The following is a 4,409-nucleotide window of genomic DNA, read 5'->3' as shown; positions in this document are numbered from 1 at the left end:
CTGGCTGCTCTAGAACCCCATTCCTGGAATTTGGCTTTCTGTGGCGGCAGCAGAGTGGCTTGCCTCTCTCCTGGGGGAAGGACTCCCAAGGAGCTGCCGTCCGTGAGCCGTGGGAGCACGCCAACTGGAAGGGTCACTGGGCACCCCGGCTCCAGGCTGGGAGACGACGGGCCCCTCAGGGGGCAGGTTGGGGGCAGGCAGCTCTCCCACAGGAACAGAGCCCTTTCCAGAGCCTGGGGCCCACCCTCTCTGGGGATCTTCCTTGGTGGGCAGATCTGCAGGGGGAGGGTGTGCTGAGGACCATGCCCTGGTCCGAGGGTGTGGGCTGAGGGCCTGCTTCCTTCCTTCCTCTTCCTTCCTTCCTTCCACAGCAACTCTTATACTGGCTCCGGGTCAGCTGGCCTGCCCCCAGAGCCCGGGCAGCTGCTCTGTTGAGGGACGTCCTCCTGGATGCCTGCAAAATGCCTGGCTTAAACGTAAGTCCTCCACCCCCAGCAGGATCTGGCCCGTGGAGCCCAGCAAGAGAGGAGGGGCTGTTCCATCTCTGGGAGGGGGAAGATGAGGACTGGCCCTCCCTGCCTCCCTCCCCGAAGTGCCAGAGTGTCCACCCCTGGGACATTGTTCCTTCTCCTCTAAGGTCCCCCCAGGATCAGTGGGGAGGGTCAGGAGGGGGAAGACCCCAGTGGTTCAGGGCTCCGGGGCCGTCTCTGGATGGACAAGCGAGGCCTCTTCTTCTGCTTCCAATCTAGATCTTCAGCCAGCATACATTCGGGCACGTGGTGGCGAAGCTGTCCGTCTCCCTGGCCGACCCGGAAGCGGAGGTCCGGGAGAAGGCCAGGGAGGTCTTTGGACAGCTGATGCAATTGCAGCAGAAGAAGCAGGGTGAGTTAGGGTCCCTTTTCCGGGGTAGGGCACCCCCTCCCTCCCTTCAGAGCAACGGGGTTCCTTCTGTGCAGATCAGCCTTCCCCACCACAGCCTCCAGACATCTGTTCCGATTCAGCTGCCTTTCCTGGTGCTCTTTCCCCATGAGCCCAGCCCTCCTCCGAGGCCAGAGGGGGAGACCAGCGAGGCCCCGGGGGAGGGGGAAGAGACACCCCCAGGCCAGGAGGAAGCACAGCTGTTCTGTGCCGGGCCTGTCCACTAGAGCTCTTCCCGATTTCTGCCTTTCAGGCCGGAGCCAGTTCACCTGGGAGGAGGACCCAGAACGGCCCTGGAGGGAGAGCTACGCCCACCTCATCACGGCAGCTGAGGTACGGAGGCCCGTCTGTGGTGCTGGCCAGGCATTCTTGGAAAGGCCTCCCCTCTTGGGCCAGGGTCAAGGGGGGCTTTGTTTATTCCCCGGGAGGGAGGGAGGGACACAGGAGATCCCCCTTGGGCGATCCTTCTGGCAGTGGTGTGCAGAGAGACTGGGAGTCCTCCTGTCCCTTCGGCATGCCACAGCTCTGGAGCATGCCCTGATTCATTGTGGGAATCCCATTTCCTCGCAGGGCAGTTGGAGAGGGGCGAGGGAGGGAGGGCAGGAGCCAACCCCTCTGGGGAAGAGGCACCAGGGCTTCCGTTTGGAGAGGACTGACAGGGTCTCTTCCTGGTTTCAGGTGTTCGGAGGTCACCTCAGCGCGAGGCAGAGGCTCTCTCTCCAGGAGGCCGCTCTGGAGGACGCCCTGAGCCTGGACGGGCGGTGGGTGAGGGAGGGAGGCCTCTTGGTCCTCCTCTCCCTCCTGGGCCAGGCCAGGGCCCTGCTGGAGGAGGAGGAGGAGGTGCGTAGAGGGGGAGATCACACGTAGAGGGGGGAGGCAAACGTCCCACCCTCTGGCCTGGGCTGTGAAGAGGGCAGGAATCACTGGGGCCATTTCTCCATCTCCCCAGATCGAAGACCTCCGGAGCAACCTCTCTGCCCTGCTCTATAATATGTGGCGGGGCAGAGAGGTCCCCCCCGAAATTGCGGCACTCCTGCCAAGTTCAGGTAATGTTCCTCTCCGGGGAATCAGGGGTGGGCAAGGAGCCGTGGCTTTGGGACTGCGTGAGGGGCCAGGGCTCTGGCTGCTCCACACCAAGGCCCCTCATTGGTCTCCGGGCAATGAAGGCTCCTCGGAGGAAATCCCTTGCTGCTTTTCCCCAGCTCAGAAGCAAGTCTGCCATCTCTTGCCTATTTTATGGACCAATGCAAGAGAGCTGACCCTGCGCCTGCCAGCTTTTCTTTTCTCCCCTACAGATGAGTAAAAGGACCCTGCAGGAGTGCCCTTCCTCCTCCTCCTCGTCCTCGTCCTCCTCCCACCACCCGTTCCCATGCTGGGACTCGAGAGAGCACGGGTTACATGCCAGGTCAGCGTCATGTGCCCCCCAACAGACCCCCAGAGACTTTTTAGATAATCCCGTACCTCCACATGATATCCAAGATTCAGACCTCCCTCCAAAGGGAACAACCACAAGGGCCTTCAGGGATTTGTCTGGATTCCAAAATGTTTCCGCCCATCTGCCCCCCACGACACCTCTTTGCCTGTTGGGTTGACCAAGATTCCTGGACCTTGGGGACCATTCCAGTTCGTCTCAGCCACTTCAGAGGGCTTCCAGGTAACGAAGACTCGCTCTCCTCCTGACCCTGTTCTTTCGCCTGCCGACCCCATGCTCGCCTTCGTGAAAGAGGCCGATGCACCCAGCTCCACCCCGGGAGCCCTGCTGTCGCAGCAGGTGTGGCCCGCAGATCTGCTACACCCCTGTGCATCCTCCTGTCGATGGTCGCTGTTTCTCGAGATCCCTTTGCCTCGGGGCAGCCAGGGCTCCTTCTGAGGAAGGGCCTTCGGGACCCCAACCTCGAAGCGAGTCAGCGATCTCTGGCACATTTCACTGATCGGTGCCAGTGAGCTGACGCAGGGGCCTCCCTGCTTTTCTTCTCTCCCCTACAGATGAAAGAAGACCCTGCAGGAGTGCCCTTCCTCCCCCCTCCTCCTCCTGCCTTCCTCATGCTGGGACTCTGGAGCAAAACCAAGCCTCCCAAACCCATTTCAGCCATTTGTCGTTGGCAGCTCTTGCAGCGGTCCCCAGTGGCTCCCCCTCCTCTTGGGACGGGTCTGGTCCCTCCTCCTGAGAAGCCAGAAGACTCGCCTGTGTTCCTGTCCCAGTGCACATTTGAACGAGGCTGAGATCAGACCAGGGCCAGCTTCCTTGGAAGCCTGCTGAAGGACAAAGCAGCTGAGCGGCCAACGCCACAGCTGGAGCCCCGGGACGGGGTGGCTGTGAAACTCTCAACCCCAAGGTGCTCCCTGGGGAGAGCAACAGAAGTCTCTCTCCCTCCCGTCTGGCGCTGGACCCGAAACACTTGCTCATTCCAGTAGAACTGTACCATCCTGGGGCACCGCAGTCAGAAACAGTGTTTCTCAGTGCTGTGGACAACACAGAGGAGGACACAATTGCAGAACCTCAGGAACCAGAAGGAGTTGCAGAGGGGGGTAGAGCCTCGCAACTAGAAACAGTGTTCCTCAGAGCTGTGGGCAACACAAAGCGAGCTTCCTCGCACCCAGAAACAATGTTTCTCAGTGTTGAGGACAACACAGAACAAGACACAACTGCAGATCCTCAGGAACCAGAAGGGGCTCCCGGGCCAAGTGTCAGACAATTGCCCAGAGGAAACAAAGGAGTCCCACCAGACGGATTTTCTCATGTGGTCAAGGCACCTGAGCCTTTCACATGGAGAGAGATAGAAAGGATGCCTGCCAACGAAGCAGCAAAGTGGAGAAAGCTGCAGAAGAAGAGACTGAATCTCTGATCAAGAACCAAACCTGGACACTCACAGAGGACAGCGGGAGGCAAGTGGATCTTGGTGTCGAAGGGGAAGGACAAAGGCACAAAGCCCCATTGGTTGCCAAAGGATACTCCCAGAAGGACGGAGAAGACAATGATGAAACCTCCGCACCAGTGGTGGACACACTTCAACTAGAATGCTCTTGGGCAGGGGTAGTCAAACTGCGGCCCTCCAGATTTCCGTGGACTACAATTCCCATGAGCCCCTGCCCATGAATGCTGGCAGGGGCTCATGGGAATTGTAGTCCATGGACATCTGGAGGGCCACAGTTTGACTCCCTCTGCTCTTGGGCATAGCAGCAGCAAGAAAGATGCACGTGGAGCCTCTGGATGGAAAGACAGCATTTCCTCGTGGAGGAATGAAGGAAGAAGTCTACCTGGAACAACCACCTGGATTTGAAAGGCACAGAGACAGGTTAGTGCTTCTGACTCCCCGTGGCCGTCAATCAAACAGCTGGGACACCTTTGACCTCCATCCACAAGCCACAATCGGGGGAGGGGGGGTGTTCCCTTTTTTTTTGTTTTAACCCCGAAAAACCTGTAGCAACGAATCATCGATAAATCAGTGGGGCATTTGGAGAGGGTTTCCAATGTTTCCTATGAAAAAATG

At 59.2% G+C, this 4,409-nt stretch overlaps 1 long non-coding RNA gene across 1 annotated transcript; it reads left to right on the top strand.

The window, feature by feature from the left end:
* Positions 1–1,878: 1,878 nt before the first annotated feature.
* Positions 1,879–3,067, top strand: LOC143820527 (uncharacterized). The gene is made up of 3 exons (XR_013225382.1): positions 1,879–1,964; positions 2,214–2,572; positions 2,905–3,067. It is a non-coding gene; the product is annotated as an uncharacterized LOC143820527 (long non-coding RNA).
* Positions 3,068–4,409: the final 1,342 nt, after the last annotated feature.

Source organism: Paroedura picta, chromosome 11, assembly GCF_049243985.1.
Source record: "Paroedura picta isolate Pp20150507F chromosome 11, Ppicta_v3.0, whole genome shotgun sequence".
Classification (NCBI taxonomy): domain Eukaryota; kingdom Metazoa; phylum Chordata; class Lepidosauria; order Squamata; family Gekkonidae; genus Paroedura; species Paroedura picta.
Note: the sequence above shows the minus strand (reverse complement) of the source record. Positions and strands in the feature narration are given on the sequence as shown.